The 22,051-nt window shown below is 41.9% G+C and overlaps 1 pseudogene; it reads right to left on the bottom strand.

Annotated features, from left to right (window-relative positions):
• Positions 1 to 1,638: 1,638 nt before the first annotated feature.
• On the bottom strand, positions 1,639 to 15,749 carry LOC109677911 (metaxin-3-like; annotated as a pseudogene).
• Between the last annotated feature and the right edge of the window lie 6,302 nt (positions 15,750 to 22,051).

The following is a 22,051-nucleotide window of genomic DNA, read 5'->3' on the forward strand; positions in this document are numbered from 1 at the left end:
ATACAAAACCAACTTACAAAAATCAGTAGACTTTCTATACACCAACAGTGAACAAATTGAGAAAGAATATAGGAAAACAACTTCAGTTACAATAGCCTAAAAAACCCACAAATATGTAGGAGTAAACTTACCAAAGGACATAAATGACCCCTATAAGGAGAGCTACAAACCACTGAAGAAGGAGATCAAGTAAGACTACAGAAGATGGAAAGATCTCCCATGCTTATGGATTGGCAGAATCAACATAGAAAAATAGCTATGCTATCAAAAGCAATCGACATGTTCAATACAATTACCATCTAAATTCCAATGACATTCATCACAAAGATTGAAAACCTACCCTAAAGTTCATTTAAAAACACAAAAGAACACTAAGAACCAAGGCAATACTGAGCAAAAAGAGCAATCCTGGAGGTATCACAATACCCAACTTCAAACTATACTACAGAGTCATAGCAATAAAAACAGCATGTTACTGGCACAAAAATAGACATGAAGACCAGTGGAACAAAATAGAGGACCCGCATATGAATCCACACAACTATGCACCTGGTTATCTATTTTTTTAAAAAATTCTATTTCTATACCTAAAATGCAATGAATTACAGGAGTGTAAATTGGGTAATGGTTTTGGAGTGGGAACCTGTGAGAGGGAGTTATGACAGGAGATAGTGAAGAGGGGTCTGAATGTGATCAAAGTACTTCAGAAGCATGTATGAAAATAGATTGAAGAATTCCATTAAATTTATTAAAAGTGGGGAGATAAGAAGAGTAATACAGATGGTGAATTTAACTAAATTATATTATTTCCATGCATGCATGTAAAAATCACAGTGAAACCCCTTTGTACAACAGGTACATGCTAAAAAAGAGAGAGGGAGAATGTATTATTTATATTCTCTTGTAGAAGAATTTTCTCATTCTTTATTTCTTTGTACAATGATTCATGTAGATACATAGATCGATATAGATATATGTCTATATATTAAAGCAAAATTAGGAAGCACATTCCTCATTGCTTTTTAAAGTTGAATACATGCTTTTCTATTGAAATAATTTATATTCTTCCAAGTTTCTAAAATAGGCATCAGATTTCTAAACAGAAAATGTCTCAGCCACAGAGCCATACATTAGGTATTTAGGTAGGTACAAGAAAACTAAGTTAATAAACTGAAAAATTAACTTGAATAAATTAGGAATAAACATTCATAACAGAACTACAGCTTTTTGTCAGCAACATGTGAACTAAAGGCAAAAATCTATTAAGATTAAGGCATTTTTTCCTGAATGTATACAGTACAATGTGTTTCCCCACAACACATTCATTTACCATTCACCTTTATTTAAAATGCATTGCCAAGCTAGAATAAAAGCTTTCTAATTAAAAACAAAGCAAGGAATAACAGATGTCTAGAAGTTCCTTTTGTTTTAGAGTTTTCCATATACCTAGGAGCAGTATTTTCTTTCTGCCTTCACATCCTCAGTGTAGGAAATTACCTAGACAATCATAAGACGTAGGCTACAAAACATGCCGACTGTCAGGGTGATAGCTGGTGTAAGGAATTACTCTCTTCTACTGGAGTCGATCTGAGTGTTGGCAGTTTCCAAGGAGGAAGCTGAAGGCTTTGGTGAAAATTGTCATCCTTCTGTGAGATTAAGCCTAATATAACTGTTTAGGATGCCATCACAAATGTGACACAGGTTGGAGAGTTGTTCCAGATGTTCTTGTAACTGACTGTTAGGAAACCATACTTTATAAAGAGGTGTAAGAAAACCAAACACATAGGTATCCAACGTAGAAGGCATATCTCCAAAGAAAAACTGAGATGTTCCCAATCTGTTTCACAAAAGATTTAGAAAACCTTGGCATCTTTCTATATCTGTGTTCCACTTCTTGGACATGATAGAGGGAGGACTCTCCTGTTGTCAGCAGAATCCTATTCAGTGCTCCCCTAGACATCCTTTCAAGAAGGATTAAACTCAAGGGAAAACTCAAGGGAAAAGGAATTTGTGAAGCAAGCCATGGCTTTGTACCAGTAAAGTAATTGTCACCCTCAACCCAGAAGGTGTGGAGCACAGCAAGGAGAAGCTTCTCCTCAAGGAGAAAAATGTAAGCCAGTGTGTTCACCCCTTGCTTTGTGAAGAGTTCATAATCAGCATTATATTTCTGTTTTCTTAAAAAATTTAATATTTTTGCAGGCTGAGAAACTGGTACATCACCTCTTGGTCACCAGAAGGCTGTGACTACATGATATGCTTCTTATGTAAAAATAAGAAGGTACTGTCTATCACATTGAGTTTCAAGGGTGTCCAAAACAGTTTGCAGTAAAACATTTTAGACTGAGTACATAATTCAAAACATTTTCCTTTTACTCTCTTGTGGTAAACTTTGCACAAGAATAAAGAGCTTGTTTTTAATGCTGGAGAAAATAAAGCCTATGTGATCCTGAACAATGTAAAAAAGAAGAAATAGAATAGAATATGAGATTTGACATGGAAGAAGACAAGTGCACCACCAATAATGATTTTTAAGTCTTCATTGTACAAACATGAACCTGTAACTGAGATTCTTTTAAAATCAGTAAATGAATTTTAGTAAATAAGAAGAAAGAGCAGGGGCTTGTCTTACAAGCTTTTAAGAAATAATTAATTTTATTATTTAAAGAAAATCTCATATTGTATGGGAGCAGGAACAAATAAATACACCAGTAAAATAAAATTATGTATGGGTATGTGTTGAAAACTGACATCTGAAATTCATACCCAATAAAATGGAGAAATTAAAAAGTTCGTTCACCAGATTATGAAGAAAAGTGGTTCAGTAGAAGTACATAAATGTGTCCCTTCCTTATGCCTATACATAGGTGGATAGGCAGTAGGTAAGTAATACAGCTAATGGAAAGAGTTATAAGTAAATTTATTGGTGGTTGGTTGGGCAAAGGCTTTCTAGACAAGATCCAAAGTAGAAGATGAAAAATGGGTGTTGACAGCAGAGAAAACATGGAGAAAAATCAACAATGTCTGATCAGGGTAAGGCATTAGAGATAAGTAGACAAGGGACTGACATAAAAGATGCTTGCAGTATTCAGAACCCACAACTCATGGATGCTGATGTGATTCTGTGGTAGAAAAATCATCAAAATTTTAAAAGTAATGGAGACATAAAAAAAGTTATAATTGAATTAATAGAATAATTGAAAAAGCAGGCATGGAGCATGAGTTAGGGGTTAAAAATGACGAGTCCCAGAATCCAAAAAACATAATAAAATATTACCAAAGTCACTGGTAACCAAGAAAATGGAAATTTTTAACAAGAGTTCATATGACTTTATTATGTGACAAAAATTATGAGAGTAAATGATACCAAGTTTTGGCAAGTAATGGTGCACTGCAGGTAGGAGTTCCATTCTCAAAACTCTCTGAACATGCTCAAAATAATTAGGTATGTTTGCTCTATGAGTCATTGATCCCATCTAAGAAAAGTGTTTTAATTGGTTCTTAATGGTCTATTAATTGAACGTATTCTCTGTGACATTGCTATAGATCATAGAGAGTGGAATGCAGGGAATGAATACATACAGCATGATAGATGGATTAATATGCATCAGATACATACAAATAGAACTAACCATGTGTAACAATATATTCATATAACTTCTGTTATATAGAGATATTTGTATTTATTTTTCTATAGCTAAATGTTATATTTATGTAAGGCAATTTATGTGGTCACCAGAAATTAGTAAAAGAATAAATGAAAGAAAAAGATTAACAACACAAAGACATTTTTCCTTGTAATCATTTTTAATTAGAACAAAGACTTAAGGTCAGAGTGCATATGAGTAAGAATATGAAGATATAACTACAATGTACTAAGAATTAAGAAGTCAGATAGCTCAACTCCACCTCTTCTTGGACCAACAAATGAATAAATAAACAAATACTACAAATGCATAAGTAAGGAAGAAATATTTAATTCCTATGCATAATAATTACATAACTCATTTATTAAAAACATTTTAAATCTGTTCTGTGAGTTCTAGTACCTTAACAAAGCAAGAAAATTATTTTGTTTAAAAAACAATTTGCTTTCTAGTACTGTTTATGTAGATATTATCACAAGTGATTGTGCTCAGACTCATTTGGTAGGTTTTCAACAGAGAATTGCGAATTTCTTGCTCAGGACCACTGAACAGCAAATACCTCTATTAAAGACTTTGTTGGCTGGGTTTTTTTTTTCATTTTTCTTTTATTATTCATATGTGCATACAAGGCTTGGTTCATTTCTCCCCCCGCCCCCACCCCCTCCCTTACCACCCACTCCACCCCCTCCAGCTCCCCCCCCCTCAATACCCAGCAGAAACTATTTTGCCCTTATCTCTAATTTTGTTGTAGAGAGAGTATAAGCAATAATAGGAAGGAACAAGGGGTTTTGCTGGTTGAGATAAGGATAGCTATACAGGGCATTGACTCACATTGATTTCCTGTGCGTGGGTGTTACCTTCTAGGTTAATTCTTTTTGATCTAACCTTTTCTCTAGTTCCTGGTCCCCTTTTCCTATTGGCCTCAGTTGCTTTAAGGTATCTGCTTTAGTTTCTCTGCATTAAGGGCAACAAATGCTAGCTAGTTTTTTAGGTGTCTTACCTATCCTCACCCCTCCCTTGTGTGCTCTCGCTTTTATCATGTGCTCATAGTCCAATCCCCTTGTTGTGTTTGCCCTTGATCTAATGTCCACATATGAGGGAGAACATACGATTTTTGGTCTTTTGGGCCAGGCTAACCTCACTGAGAATTATGTTCTCCAATTCCATCCATTTACCTGGGTTTTTAATTCAGTTCTTAACCTAGTTGATGATAGTGTATGTGGGTTCTATGAAACAGATAAGGAGAGCACTGATTGATCACCAAGGCTCCTTGCATTCCTCTGAGTTTTAGTGGATATTGCTCAGTGCTCCAATTAGAAAAATAAATTAAATGTTACTTAATTCAAATTTTTGAATGAAATAAAAATATATTTTCTAAAATGAACATTCTCTAAGCAGCAAAAAAAAATGTTTTGCTAAAACAGTAATTAATGCATGTAAGTGTGAGATAAGAGTACAAAAATTTTTTTCAATCCTGAGAATGACTGGAGGAAACTGTTTTCAAGACTTATTCCTGCACAGTTGGGGCTTATTATTTCTGAAGAAAGCGTGTGAGTTTCATCACTAGTCTTATTTTTATATCTTCTGTAGCATTTCAAGTATCTAGAACAATTGCAAAGCCTATTGCAGTGAACAGTTGGAGAAATTTTACACACAAAGGTCTGGCTTCTCTCCTTAGCAATGAGGTGATAGAGAAGTTACAGGTGAGGAAGTGGATTGAAAGATTGAAATGGAAAGAGACATAGAAAGAAAGGCTATGATGTCACAACTCTTCAAATAAGGTAGGTATCAAAACCTTTCTTGACCAGTTTTCTCATATTGTTCAACCAAAAAGGCCCAGGAAAAGTTTGCACTCAATTATCAACCCATAACTACAAACTGAAAAGTTAGAAAACTGTCTTAAGACATTGACTTAGCTAAAATATAAAACTCATGAAAGACAAGTAAGGTTGAGCTAAGCTATTTGCTGGTTGTATACCAAAGGTTTAACCAATAAATCTATTTTCAGTGGTGAAGAAAGTTATTGTCCAGACCATAAAAGGAATACAGTTTCTACGTGTAAATAAGTTAAAATTCACCCAAGGAAAAAGCATAGATAATTAAAAGATAGTTTCCATTTCCCTATGAAAGAGTCCATCTTCCTCAGATGGAATATCAGTACTGAATTATGTGATGGACACTGGGTGGGCAAAAACAGAGGTTTATGTTGTTAAATTTTCCTTAATTTGTTGAGAAAGAAATAATATGCTGAGGAGAATGGAATATTTATGCAGCAGAAAAAAAGTAAATTAGATGCTAAATGTATCATGATTTGTTTCCTGTCTAGAGGAAGATAGATGAGCTTCCAAAACTTAATTCTGTAGTTAGGAAACTCCACCTCTCACTGCTTAAAAAATGCTGAGTTTTCAATAATTTGTCCCAAACATCAATTCACGCACAGCCAGTATCTCAGAACTTCTCTTCAGGCTTGTGAAAGAACAATCTTCCTGGACCTACGATTCAAGAAAAAAAGGATGATCCTAGATCTTCTGTTTGCCCTATAGTGGTTTAGTATAAGAAAAAAAGAAGAGACAAATCAAGTCCCAAAAATGAGAATCAAGCCCCATGCAGAGATGAACAAAGGGATTTTATGTTTCACTGTGTCTGTGGATCACTTCCTACAAGTCAAACAAATTAATAGAAGCAAAGAATGCTGACAGTCATAATACCTTAATACTTCCTCCTTCTGCCTTTTCCCTTCTACCGCCACCCTCTTGCCACAAGCTTCCTACTCTGCTAGTGCAGAAGGCGTAGATACTAGGGGCAGTCCTATTAAACCTTTTCTGCACACTATGCTCCCTTCAGCTATATCAGTGGTCCATAAACCAAGGTCAGGCTTTGTTCTCATCCTTCATCTGCAAGAGGACCACTGGTTCAACAATAATGGGTACCATGGGGTTTGGGGTTACTTGCACGCATGGAGCTTCTTGATAGCTCTCTTTCTTCTCTGAATTCACTCCAACTATTGTAAGTTATTCCTCATGCCAGACATTTGCTTTGAGCTTTGTCTATACTGCATACTGCCGTTTTAAATAACTTTTTCTTTAAAAATTGCTGTTTTGCATTCTAATAACACAAAACCATTTTGTAATGTGTTTGAATAGATGGGATTATTTTGGAAAGTTTTACTTCTTTTCTTTTTAGTTCTTACTTGGCAGTACTGGCGTTTGAACTCATGGCCTTAAGCTTTCTAGGCAGGCACTCTTATTACTTGAGCCATGTCCCCAGTCCTTCTGCTGTAGTTGTTTCTCTGAATAGGGTCTCCAGTTTTTCCCAGGTTAGCCAGGACATGATCTTCCTTATGACTACCATAGAGCTGGGATGAAAGGAGCATACCACCACACACCTGGCTTACTGGTTGAGATGAGGCTTGATAAGTTTTTGTCCAGGCTGACTTTGAACCATAATGCTCTGAATGTCAGCCTTCCAAGTAGCTGAGATTACAGAAGTGTGCCTCCCTGCCCTGCCTTATTTTTGCCCCTGATGCTTTATTTTAAAAAACTTCAACCCCACAAAAAGTTGCACAAATAGCAAAATTAACTATTTATTTGGTTAACTAATTGATCTTTCAACCCGACTTACCCAAGGTTAACTTTCCTAAGTAATTGAAGGACTAATTGCATTTGGCTACATAACCACAATATCATTATTATACACCCAAAATTGAACACCAGCACATAGTCTTATCTAATGTTCTTTCCAACACTCAATTTTCTTCAAGTAGTCCAGGATAAGCCTTCTACATGTTTAGTTGTTTTGTTATTGTCATTCTGTGAATGTTTTTGCTTTTGTGGAAGTAGTGTTTGAACTCTGGTCTTCATGCTTTGGAGTCAGGGGTTCTATTGCTTGAGCCATGCCTCCAGCTTAGGTGATGAGTTGGTTTTCAGGTTTTGTTTCTGTTCTACTATCCTAGACTGACCTCAAAATTGAGATTCTCCTGCTCCTGTTTCCTGAGCACTTGGGTTACAGGTGTGTACCACCACACATGGACTGAATTTTCGATCACACAGTAGGGGTCTCAAATTTATATATTTGTGCAAAAAGTATATTTTTTTTGCACCTGGCTCCTTCCCACATATTTCACTGGGCCTGGGGTTCTCAGTAAACTAAGAGTTCTCTGATCTGCTACAGTTAGGTTCGAGATGACATTCTCCATGGAATGTGGAAAATCCTTTAAAAATCAGGAAAGTGCTTTGCTGAGGCCACTGGTGAGTGAGGACCAAGGCTGAGAGCTCCTAAAAGGGAGACTGGGAAAGCACAGAAGAGCCAAGACTTAGGCAGCTGAGTCCAGAGGATTAGGCCCATGACAAGGACCTCCAACATTCATAACTTTTTGTTCTGGCAACACAGTATAGGAGGTTTCTACTGAGCACATTGTTTATATTCTCTCCTCAGGACAACAGCAAAGCAGGACATTACCAAGTCACAGCCATTAGTTGGGGAGCCATCTAGTTATTGAGGTAGTGCTCACGATGTGAAAAGCATATCCACCACTGATGGGGGGTAGTGTAATATCAGTAGATGGCTATAAATGTGGGGACAAAGAGGATGTCCTCAAACATCAGCAAAGGCAAAAGGCAATCCAAAAAATTGTCCCTGTGCCTGCCTTGAGGATCTCCTTGCTTCAGGGCTCAACCACTATGGATGAGGACCAAGAAAAGAGTTCAAACATGGAAAAATAGGAAACTTGAATGAGACTGCTGTAGAGTGAAATGAGCTACCTGCTTGAGATTGAAGGTGCCTGAGCACCAGGGTTCTATGTTGTCTGTGGTCCTTAATGTCTAAAGTGAGGTCATCTGTAAAGGTTTTCTCAACTGAGTGTCTGCCTCAGAAAAAATTTGTTTAAGATCCACTGGTATGTTGATCCATCTACCTGTCCTCTCCAGGTTGAAATCTAGACACAGTTGGGTCCACACCTTCCACCATCCTGTCATAAGCCAGGCCTGGCACACCAGTGCCCCATCTTTAAGGATAGAGAGCCAGGCTCACACCTGGTCCCTCCTTCCAACCAATTGTTTGACTGTGCATTGGTCATAAGGCATCCTGTTTCTTTCCCACATTCCTGGTTTGCTCACTAGGAATCACCCTTTTATCTCTCACCCAGGAAGTCTTCACTTTTACTTGCCTAATGAGCTGTATTAACCTTGAGGACAGTTGCAACATGAAACTAACATACTAACATAGAGGAGGGAGAATTGCAAGAATGGGAATGACAAAGAATGAAATGCAGTCCAGGTATGGTTGGTCACACCTGGAATCTCCACACTTTGAAAGCTAAGGGAATTGCATCTCAAGTTCAAGTCCAGCCTGAACCATGTAGCCAGACCCACACTCTCAAACAACTAAGAAATGAAAGACAGCTCACCCAACCTGAGTAACACAATGGAATCCAGAGAAAATCATCAGTGTATACAGAGATACAAGCATCCACTCACACACAGGTCTATATGAACATATGTATGTACCTGCACATTCATAACACTGGGTTCCTGTGGAGATTTTTGGAGAGGGGCTTGTCAAGCTGCTTGGGACTTGAAGACCTGGAACATGAAGGTGTGGGGATATCTCTAATGTTGGAAACTAGAGCCAGGCAGTAGACAAAGGGCTTAAGAGTATCTCTCAGGAGCAGGGCTAATCCTGGCTACTGGGGAGGGATTTAGCACAAAGAGGACTTACTGTCATCCTCCTGGTCCCAGATTCACAGGTAGAGAACTTCCCACTCTTATGAACCTCTCCCTTGCACAAGGAATCCTAACAGAGTGTCAGGGGCACTCATGACAACTAACTCACAAACTATCACAATCCATTTATATCTGTCCAAATGAAATTATGCACACACAGGCATACAATAGAGGGTGGATTTTTGTGCAGGTGAGGGAGGTCCTATTTCCAGAGCCACATACAAGCATACTCTACAGACAGACAGCAGCAGAAATACCCAGAGACTATTTTGGAACCATGCATCTGCTCTTGCTGATTGTGCAGCTGAGCTTTCCCTCTGTGTGTGACCATGCTGCCTCCAACTCTCATTGCCCTCACCAAAAGGTGACAACCCTAGGACAGAATGAGGGTGGGATGTGAAATTCCAATGTCAGGAACCTGTCCTGAGTCATAATCTCAGGCAGGTGGATAGGAGTCACAGGTAGACATAGAATGCCCAGTGTTATGACAACTGTGTAGGCCTGCCATAAGAGGAGATGTTGATTTGTCCATTGGAGACACATACTGACATTTTCTCCCATGGTAGAGCAACAAGGGCTGGTTTAAGGAGGCCTCCCCAGAGTATCCTTTGTCAGGGTCCTGCCACCTCTGACATTCACTCACTTATTTTCCTCTCTATTCAATTGTAGGCTCCAGAGAAGCTTCTTTCTCTTCTTCAGATCAGAGTCTATTCAGAATTTTAATTACCAAGAAAATGCTCATGAATCTCAATCTCTTTCAAACAATGAATTTTCTAAGAGTTTTGCCTAAAAACTGACATGAGTTTTCATGACCCTAGAAAGAACAGCTACTACCCAGTCCTCTGAGGACAAGTCATAAGCCACAGAATACAGAGATGGACGTTGACATGTCATACTGTGCAGATTGTGGTCATTCAGTGGCTCCTAGATTAGATGGTACATGTACCTGCCATTCATCAATCAACTCTTTCTGAGCAGCCAGTGAGGGGCCATTGAGCTGAGCTTTTCCAAGCAGTGTGTCATCTAGGAGGTTCCCCGTCTGCCCAGCCCCTCCACACTTGATGATACAGAATAGCTGAGTTGACAGTAGGTATGTGGGGCTTCCTTTCTGGATGTAGGTTCACTTTTCATTGCTGTCTACCCTACTGAAGGTTAATTGGACTTCATGCCAAACAGGATGCTGTCCAGAATCCGTGACTCCCTCTAATGACAAATGGAACCTATTGGTTTATAAATTCTGATATCAAGGTCATCCCAGTATGACTCAAAAGTCCTTTCCTCAGTCAGGGAGGTGTCCATTTGTCAGTCATGCTCACAGACTCCTGGATCTGGTGAACACAGCACCCATCTCTTTCACACAAAGCCCTGCACTCTAAATTCCATGTTATACTCACAAAAGGAGTGGGTCAGCCATGTCTGGCCTCAACCAAAGGCCTGAGGTCCTGGCATAGGAGATAAATGTGTGCATAGCTGCATCTGTAGCCCATCGCTAAATTCACACAGTAACTGGAGGGAGCCCACATCAACAGTCCAAAGGTTGACCTGAAGTTTTGCATTAAGAAAATGGCCCTCTTCAGGGTGCTTCTATAATTGAATGGGAAAATGTCTCTTAGCCAGGCAATGCTAGGAGTGTGCAGAACTAGTTTAAAGGACACTTGCAACCATCCTGCCCTGCACAGCCATTCACAGCATCTGTCAGTATGAAGTGCTATGATACCAGGTCTGGAGGAAATGCCAGGGTGTGAGGCATCTAATGTCAAAGAGTAAAGAAAATATGGTTATTTATGAAAAATGATGTTATGCAATTTGAAAACTAAGAAACTTTTATTTGATGAAATTACAATAATGTATTATTGAGTCAGTAAATATGTGAACAGTAGTAATTTTCATAGACTCATTTTTTACATAACAGAAACAACAAAAGGAACAAATAAAACAAACAAAAAAGGAAGTAAAGCTCCTCTTCAATTGGCTCATCCTCTCTGGCAATAGGAAAGGGCAGGAAGGATCTTCTGATGTGAAAAATGTCTATGAACTAAAGAATGCCACATCTGAACAGAAGAGATGAGAACCCATGCCATCCTGGCCTGCACAGCCACTCCCACCACCCATTAGCATGAAGTGCTCTTCATGTTCTTGAGATGTGGCAAGGAGCTGAGTGCCATCATTGACCAACTTCAGCTCCATGTCCTCAGGTATAGGCCTGGCAGAACTTGTTGTTAGTCCTGTTTTGGGCCTATTTGGGATATGGCTCAGGCTCTGCATTTGGTTGAAGAGTCAGCAATTGAGCAGTTAAGAGCACTGCAGGATCAGATAAGAGTCTCATATGAACACCTTACCTGCATGCTTTCAAAAATCAGAAAATACCAAAGTTGCCAGAGAAGCTAGAACCCTGACCCCATAGAAGAAGACAGCCTAGACTATGGTCTGAATGCTGTGGCGGTGCAGGCTTCTCATTCCTCCTTGTCCACCTCAAAACATGGAAGGGCCACATGGTGGGGCCCTACACATACCACTCCTCATGTGCTCGACATTCAAACCCAGGCTTCTCACCTTCATAGTCTGTTTCACTGGGCTCCAGAAACTCCCAAGAGATGTTGGACCAGGCACTGCTCCTCTGAACCAGGCATATGGAGGTTCAAGTACAGAATCATCAGTGTGAGGCAGTGAAACTCACTAGGTTCATAGAAATCTTCCCAGTACATGTTAAGCCATATGAGAAGGATGTACATGAGGGCCCTGGAGGCACATAGAAGGGGAACAGATCAGGAAACTGGACTTCCTTTCCCTGCACTGTCAGAGTGAATTTGTTGGACCTGGCATTCTGTGCCCATCCCTATCTATTCAGAGGACAGAAAGAACAGACCAAAGCTTTTGTCTTTGCAGGCAGTGGCAGGGAAGGAAAAGAAGAGGGCGATGCTGGGAGCCACCATGGGAGACTGCCAAAGCTTAATGGCCTGAGCACATCTCCCCTATTCAGGGAATGTCAATATACTACTGTGTGTGTCTCTGGGCCCCCTTGTCTCTGTGATGTCAACTCCACTAAGGCATGTTCACCTGTGTGGCTTCCCCTTGGCCCTGGTGTCCCGCATACATTGTAGTTCCAGCTGTGTCATTTCCCTAAGCAATATATGTTGGCTATCTGCCTATTACACTATTCAATTAACATGCCCAGCCTGACTGTGAGCACTCCAGGAACCTCTTGGGTCAGGTGCCTCTCCAATAGAGGATACACTAGACTCTGCACTAGAGAATCTCTCCAGAGAATCCTCACAGATTCTGTAGAGACTGTTGGCCAACAGAGTGGGCAAGTCCACAGGGATAGGCTATGATGTAGATGATAGATTCTCAAAGGGGCCTTCACTGAAGTTTTAGAAATGCCTCTCCCTCTCAGGTGCACAGGGGGATCCCAACCACAGTTCTCTTGGATATCTCTTAATTCAGATGAAGTTCTAGACCACAGCCCTCTAGTCAGAATTGCAAGAGTTTTGGGACCCATTGTGTGTCTACTCCTACAGAAACCATCCCCTAAAAGTACCTAGTCTTGACAGAGGTTCCCACCCTCTTTACCCAACAGCAGCTCACATTTTCCAGTTGTTCTCTGGTCTATCATCATCATGGGAGTCACACTGTGCAGAGTCACAGAAGCTGTCAAAAGTACTGAACCTGCAATGAAACATAGCATTATTGAATGACTTTCCAAAGGAATGGAGCTCAGGACATCAGGGATTTGCCTGTTTTTTTAGTAACATATACTACATTCCTAGAAACTTGCACACACGTACTAGGTGGCTCATGTTATATTGTGCAATGAATGAGACCACCTGGTTCATTCCCAGATAATTCGATTAGGCTGTGTTCCTCAGAACCTGAGAGCAACCAGTCTGCTTAAGATAGGTCAGATATTACTCCATACTTTGGGGATTTTCTTTTTAAAACTGGAGAGACTGTTGGCTGAGGCCAAGAATAAGTGAGGCCCAAGGTAGCATGATTCTCCCAGGGGGACTGGGGATGCACAGAGGAGCCACAGCCCTGGGTAGCTGCCTATACAACATGAGGCTCAAGACAAGTGCTTCTATGGCTCATCCCTCTAGTCAATGGAAACACCTCATAAGGGTGTTCTGTTGGGCACACTAGTTTCTACAATCAAACTGGAAGAGCAAGACACTTCATGGCCAAATCATAGCCAGGAGTGAGGGACTCCATTTGGTATGGAAACAGTGCTCACCACATGAAGAGACCATATATATAAAATGGCTGAGAAGGCTTGTGCATGTGTATGTGTGTATGTATATACATACACATATGTATATGTATGTATATATATATACATATGTATATGTACATATGTGTATTATATACCATCAAATACCTCATGTGAACACAAACTTTCTCAAAAACATTTGTACCACCAGGTATTAAATTAGGTGTTTGAGAGGAGATGGACTCTGTGCTGTTACTTTAAGAAATTCAAGGATTGGGGAGGGGTGAAAACTTCAACAATGGTCAGAAAAGAACCTGAGATTTGACAAGGGCCTCCACAATGTTGCTCACGACAAGCACTGAACCTGCATTGTTTGGCGTTAGGTGGTACAAAGTGCCCTTTCTATCATCTTCCTTGTGCCAGATTCGATGGCAAAGCACTTGACATTCTGACAAATATCTCCATTATTCAAGGACTCCAAAGATTGTATCAAGGCACTAAGGATGGCTAACTATACAAATCAGGGCCCGCTTTTCATATCCATTCCCACTAAGCTATATGCATAGCCAGACAATGGAGGGTGGACTTTTGTACAGGTGAAAGAGTGTCCTGCTCCTAGAATGATGCAGCAGGATGAACTGCAGGCAAGAGCAGAAAGGCCTGGAGCTAGAACTGAGTCCAGACATAGCTCTAGCTTTTTGCAGGTCTGTTTTCCCTCTGTGGTGAGCCATGCTGCCTCCACTTTCTAAAGTAACAAGCTAGTGAAGGAATGAGTGTCTGACTGTGCATTCCAAAGTCAGTACCCTGACCTCTGTGATATATCAGCCTGTTGGATTTTACCCACTGATAAAAATAAGTAGGATGACATGTGTTATGATATTGGGTCAGCCTTACAATGGAGTATCTTCTGAATGGTTCCCAAATGACGCTAAAAATTATCACTCCACTGGGAGAGAAAAAATGATTTACATAAGCAAGTATGCACAGATACCTAGTCCGTGTCTTCCTAGTCATGACACCAACACACCTGCTTCTCAAACTGCCCAAATGTTGTTTCTTCATCAGAGAGGATTCTACTGAGAATTTTCATTCCCATTCAAATGCCCACAACGTGCCTTGTCTTAGAAACAAGAGGTTTTCCAAAGTTTGAACCTACAATTTGGGTGAGCTTCTATAGCTCTGGATTGATCAGCCCTCACCAGGTCCTCATCACTGAGGTGTAAGAGGATAAGACAGGAGGACAAAGAAGAAGCCAAGAAGACAGAGATGGGGATTCACTTGTCACACCATGCTCATATTGATACACTCAGTTGTGGATTTGATGGTGTATGTGCCTTGCCTGCCATTCAGCTCTCAGCTTCTTCTGAGAAGGTTGTGAGCAGCCATTGATCTTTACTATTCCATGGAGTTTGTCACCAAGGTGACATGTCCCCATGTTCCCATGCCCTTGCCCAGTCCCTCCCATCCATGCATGATGCAGAGAAACTGAGTTGACAGGATGTGTGTGGGATATGGCTTCCTGGATTCAGGTTCCATTATCATGGCTGTCCTTCCCCTAGTCACTAAATTGACTTAGTGTGAAGCAGTGTTTAAAGTCAAGGAAGCTGTTTAGAAACTAGGTATTTTTAGTGACGCATCAAGCATCTTGGGGTATAATTTCTCACACCAAGGTCTTTCCATTTTGACTCCTGCTTCTCCTTTCCTGTCTCAGTGTGCTGTCCACCTTGTGGTCATGCTCAGAGATGCCTGGAGAACCCAGCAACCTACTCTACCCTTTCACACAAACCTCTAAACTTTAACCTCCTATCTAATTGTCAAATTGAGTGGGGCCAGTCAATTCAGACCTAACCCAAAGTCCTGAGTTCCTGATGCAGAAGACAAATGTATGCCTGGCTGCCTCTCTGTGCAATCTCTGAGTGCATACATTCTGTTGCAGTGGACTATCTCCACTGCTCAAATGTAGAATTCAGGTCTTGGGTTAAAGATTGGCTCTTTTCATGGTGCTCCTTGTTATTAAAATGACCAGGGAATGCCAGGTCTGGATGGAGGAGGTCTGAAAGACACCTTCAAACACTGCACTGCACAGCCACTCACATCATCCATTACCATGAAGTGCTCCTCCACCAGGTCTTGAGATATGGTAAAGACTTTACTGTCCTCATTGATCCACTGCACTTCCATGTCTTCAGGCATAGACCTGGGAGAATTTATTGTTGGTCCTGCCATAGGATTTGGCTCAAATCCTTGGGCCTCTGAGGAAGTTGGCTCAGGTTCTGTATTTGGTTAGGGATCCATCAGCAGACCTATTTATGTAGGTGCAAAAGGAGACAAGACAACCTTGGCCTGATGATTTTGAACATAAGAGATAACCCCAGACTGCCTGAGGAGCCAGAACCCTGACCCCACAGCAGGAATCCTACTTGACTGTGGTCCCAGTGCTGTTGGACTGCGGGATCCTTGTTCCACTTTGCCCAACTCCAGAAATAGCACAAGGTGGGGCCTACATAGAAAGCTCCTCATGTGCTAAAAATTCATGCCACACTCCTCACCTTCAAATACTGCCCCATTGGGCACCCAGTAGTCCCAATGAACCAGGAAAAGTTGGGCTTTGCTCTCCTCCTGCATTCCAGGCATTTGTAGCTGCATGTATGTGGTTGTTAGTGTGGGGCAGGGAAGCTTGGCAGAATTGTCAGAATTCTTCCAGTAGTGGTAGAGCCATCTTCCAAGGATATAGCTGATATCCCTGGATGCAGAGAAAAGTACAGCATAATGAGAGAACTCACCTTGCCTTTCTTTGTCCTTTCCCATTGGACTTGGAAGTGCTAGGATCCAGTGCCTGCTACTGTGTTATCCAAAATACAAGAAAAAGCAGACCAAATGTTTTGTCTGTCCAGGCAGTGGGAGGAAAGGCACAGGGGAGAGAGGTGCAGAAAGCCTGCATGGGGGAAGGGGAGAGGTCCAAGCCAAATGGCTTGAGTCATCTTCCCTGATCAGGGATTCTTCATATACTGCTCTGTGTGTTTCTCAGCCCCCTTGTCTCTGGGATGTCAACTCCACTAGGGCATGTCCTCTTCCTTGGCTTCTCTATGGGGCTAGTTTCTCTCACATTGTGGTTCCAGATGGTTCATCTCCCTAAGCAATGTGTTTCGGCTGTCTGAGAGAACACTATTGCATTCCTGTGAATAGTGTTACAGTGCAGCTGGGAAACAGCTTACTCTCCACTAGTGAGGAGGCCACTCTCACAGATTCTCTGAGGCCTGCCTGATGGGCAACAGGGTAGGCAAGCCCCACAGGGATAGGCTGTGTTTTGGATGATGGACTCTCAAAGGGGCCCTTCACTGAGGCCAAGCAGCCACTCTAACTCAGGTGCTCAGGACCCCACCCACAGCTGTCTTGGAATCCTTTCAATTCAGGTGCCCACAGCCCAACTTCAGATATGGAATCATGAGTTTAAGGCATCTATGGTGTGCCTAGTGCTACCCTAACCCAGCCCCTAAATGTCCCAGGTCAAGACTGGTGCACATACTCTTTACCCAATAGCTAGTCACTTTTTCAGTTTGTTCTCTGGTCTTTCTTCCTCATTGGAGTCATACCTAGTGAAGTCAATGAGACTGTCACTTCTACTGTACCTGAGATGACACCTAGTGTTACGTGGTAACTTCCCATGTGAACGGAGCCTATAAAATCATTGATTTGCCTGCTCTTTTACTGAAATACACTATGTGCCTAGAATCCTTCCCAAACATAGTAAAGCCTCCTGTTATATTTCAGAAATGAATGAAGCCACCTGGGTCTTTCCCAGGTAGCTTGCTGGGCCTATTTTCCTACATCTCCAAGAGCTCCCTGGTATGTGAGAGGTCAGAGAATACTCCATAGAATAGAGAACTTCCTTTAAAAAATGGGGAGGTGCTTTACCAGGGCCAAGGGTAAATGAAGACCAAGACAGAATGATTCTCTTGGAGAAACTTTGGGCACACAGAAGAGCCAAAGCCCTTGTTAGCAACTACACATCAGAACCAAGACAACAGCTTCTGTGGCTCATCCCTCAGGATCCTGGAAACACCTCCTAAGAAGGTTCTTCTGAACCCACCAGTCTCCACAATCAAATGGGGAAAAGAGCAGGATGGTGTCTTGGCAAGTCACAGCCAAGAGTTAGGTATTCCTCTGGTTATTGAAGCGCTGCTTACCATGTATAAAGAACATCCAGCACATGCTCAGTGATAGTGAAACATCCATAATTCCCCAGGATAAGGTAAACAAAAACAGTGTCTCCACAGAGCAGGAAAGTCCAAATTTGGTCCATTAAATACCCAAGAGTGTCTGTGATAAGACACTTCTTGGAGAGACACTGGTGGAGTTTCAATCTAGGTTGGAACAAATGACCAGAAATTCAAACACTAAATCAGTATCAAATAGCAAAATGTTCTGCCTTAGAGTGCACTGACAAAGTACTCAAAGATATTCGACATACACACACACACACATTGATAGGGATCTGTTGCTTTAGGTTGGGGATCAGATTCTACTGGTTGTCCTTTGCCAACTATTCTGGCCATCCCTGAGTCACCTTTGCTGTCACTTGCAAAAATTGAGAGGCATCGTGGGTTTGGGGAGAATGAGAGTCTCAACATTTGGGTGTTCCTGAGCAATGAGTTTGCTGAGGTTGCTCTGGAATATAGGTGCCTGGTCCTCCTGGGTTCTACAATTTTATTGGTCGTGAGTGGTTTAAGAAGCTTATTCTCAAGTTTTATTCTACTGAGTATCTGCCTTTAGACCAAATAACCCCAAGGTCTACTGGTATGCTGCCCCACCTGCCTGCCCAGTTCATGTTGAAAACCAGACACAGTAACAACCACACACTATGCCACATCTGCCATGAGCAGATCTAGCCAGCCAATTTTACAATTTTGAGGGGACAGAGCTGGGATTACACCTGGACCCTCATTTAAGCAGGTGTGTGACTATGGCCAGGTATTGCATATTTCATGTCCTTGACACTGTCCCCATGTGTTTACTGTAGATGATCCTGGTGTTAGCTACCAAGAAAGTCCTTCCTTTGATATATTCCAGATTGGCTGTATTTCCTGTGACTCTTAGGGACATGTGGAACACGTAGCTAAAGCACAATCACAGAGAAGGAACAATAGGAGTAAGTTGAAAGACAAAGAATATAATACAGACCAGGTTGTAGTGATGCCCACTTGTAATTTCCATACTTCGGAGACTAATGGAAGTGAATATTGTCTTCAAGGAGAGTCAGGGGCACACACCCAGAACATGTCATTCATTCAACTACAAAAATGGCACACGACTCAAACCAAACCTGAGTGCCACAATGGAATTGAGATAAATTGATAAGGGCCTGTATCTATCTATCTTTCTATCTTTCTATCTATGATCTATAGATCTATCTGTGTGTATGTATATGTAATATGTATGTATATATTGTCAAATTACTTCAATTGAACATGAACATTCACACATATCACTGGCTATGGATGGAGGTGTTTGGACAGGAGATGGGCTCTATGCTTGTTACTTGAAGATCTTCAAGGATTGGGGAAGGGTCAGACCTGGGCCTGAGATTGGACCAGGGCCTCAAGGAATGTTTTTCTGGACCAACACTGAACCTGCATTTTCAGGAGTTAGGTAGCACATCTTCCTTGTGCCAGATTCACTGGTAGGGCACTTTGACAAATCTGACAAATCTCTTGCTTGTTCAAGGATGTCTCAGAGTGTATCTAGTCATTCAAGATGGCTAACTACACAAAACAGGTCCCTCTTTTCATATCGATTCCAACTAAACTATACCCACAGCCAGCAATGGAGGGTGCACTTTTGTCCAGGTGAAGGAATGTCCTGCTCACAGCAGAAAGAACTGCAGGAAATTGCAGAAAGGCCTGGAGATAGAATTGTGACCAGGCAGTGCTCTTTCTGATTGCTAGTCTGTTTTCACTCTGTGGGTGAGCCATGCTGACTCCACTTCCTCATATCCTCTCAGAGGAGGTGATAGGCCATTGAAGGAATGAGCATCTGATCCTGGATTCCAAAGTCAGTGCCCTGTCCTCTGTGATAATATCAGTCTGCTGGACTTTATCCACAGGTGAATATAGGTAGGATGACATATGTTATGATATTAGGTCAGCCTCACAGAGGAGAATCTACTGAGTTAGTCACAAATGATACATATTGATTATAATTCCACCAGGAGAGAAAAATCAGTTTGTATCACCAGGTATCCACAGAATGTCCATAGTGCAGGTCTTGCCAGTCATGACACCAACATACCTGCTTCTCACCCTGCCCAATTGTCAGTTCTTCATCAGATAGGATTGTATTGAGAATTTTTGTAGCCAATGAAATGCCCACATTTGGCCCTTTCTTAGAAACAATGGATTTTCCAAAGTTTTCAGATAAAATCTCAATGAGCTTTGATGCCCCCAGAGAATTAGCCCTCACAGTGTCACTGAGGTGTAAGAGGGTGAGACAGACAGACAAAGTAGAAGCCACAGAAGACAGAGATGGGGATTGACCTGTCACACCATGCTAATTGTGATACAGTCAGTCCTGTATTTTATAGTGTGTTTCTGGAATTCAGTTCTCACTTCTTTTGATCAGGCTGTGAGGGGCAATTGGTATTTACTAATGCAAGGAGGTTTGTCACCCTAGAGGGTCCTTATTCTGCCCAGCACCTTCCTTGCATCACAGATTCAGAGATGCTGAGTGGACACCAACTGTGTGGGATATGGCTTCCTGTATATGGATTCCACTGTCATTGCTCTCTTCCTCCTGGAGGCTAAACTGACCTTGTGTCAAAGAGAGTTCAAGGTCAAGGATGCTATTGAGGAACGGTGGGGCCCTCACTGCACCAGGCCCTATAAATTCTGATCTCAAGATTTTCCCACTATGACTCTAATCATCCTTTCCTGCTCAGGGTGGTGTACAGATCTTGGTCAGGCTCACAGACTCCTAGTCTGGTGAATTGAGCAACCCTAACTTTTAACACAAACCTCTAGAATATAGCCTCCATGTTCTGCTCAAAGAATGTGGGGTCAGCCCCTCAGCACTCACCTAAATGTACACGGACAAATGAAGTTCTTTCTGCTGTACCTCTTTCTCCACACTGATTCTATTACTGCAGAGGGCCAAATTTCAGGCACTGGGGGTTTAAATGAGGTCTGGTTAAGAAAATGACCATAGTCATAGCAATCCAAGAATCTGAAATCTGAATGGGGAAAGTGGCTCTGAGCCATGGAATACCAGGTCTGGACAAAAGAAGTCAGAAGGACATCTGCCACCACCCTGCCCTGCAGAGACACACAGATTCCATCAGGAAGAAGTGGTAATCACCAGGTCATGAAGGGAAGCCAATATATAAGGGTCCTCTCTGATCAGGTCAAGTTCCATGTCCAAGGATGAAGGTCTTGAAGGCTTTCCAAATGGAACAGATTTATATTCTGGGGTCTCCACAGGAGGCAGCTCCACCTCTGGTGCTCCTGAGAAATTTGGCTTACGCTCTGGACTTTGTTGTAATGCCAAAACTGGAGCTGTAGATAGGTCTGCAAGAGGAGATAAGAACCCTAATGACCACCTTGTCCTGAAGCTTTGGAAATTCAGAGATTGTCCTTCTCAGCTTCCTTGAGAAGTCAGAACCCTGAACCCACAGCAGGACATCCTCCTAGACTGTGATCCAATCCCTGTAGCTCATCCTTACTCCTGCTCCAGTGCCAGACTGGGAATGTACACAAGTTGGGGATGTGCACACATCCCTCCTCATGTGCTCTCTGTCCCCTGTCCCCAAGCTCTTCACTTTTAGCTTCCATTTCACTTGGCTCCATGACCTCCCACTGGTCCAGCAGGAGGAACACTCAGACCTCTGCTTCTGATCTGGCATATAAATCACCAGGTAATTCAGTAGTAACTTCAGGCATGAAAAGTGTGGTGGTACACAGAAATCCTCAAAGAAGTGGTCAAGCCAGGTGTCAAGGATTGATGACAAGGCCATGGAGGCAGATGGAAGGGCAATAGAATCACAGGCCTGGTCTTACCTTTCCCTTCCCTGCAACAGTAGATTAATAGGTGCATGGTTCCTGTGCTTGCCACTAGACAATGACATTTGTCTGTCCAGGCCATGGCAGGCAGGGTAAAAAAAAAACGCAGGAGCTGCAGGGATCCTCTACTGCTAGAAGCCCAAGCTTAGTGGTTTTACTACTTCCTCCTTGTTCAGGGACTCTCCACCCACAGCTCCATGTGTCTCTGGGGACCCTTCCCTCTGGAATGTCAACTCCACTAGGGCATGTACCCCTTCCTGGCATCCACAGGGGTCTGGGAACCCTCAGATTCTAGTTCTGGATGCCTCAATACCCTGAGGATCATGTGCGTGGTTTATCTGCCCATAAATCTTATCTTTTGTCCTGATTGGCAAAGCCTACTTCTGAGCATGCATTGCATCCCTGGGTATCAGCTTAGCTCCTACTACTGAG

The sequence above is a fragment of the Castor canadensis genome, chromosome 5, assembly GCF_047511655.1.
Source record: "Castor canadensis chromosome 5, mCasCan1.hap1v2, whole genome shotgun sequence".
Lineage (NCBI taxonomy): Eukaryota > Metazoa > Chordata > Mammalia > Rodentia > Castoridae > Castor > Castor canadensis.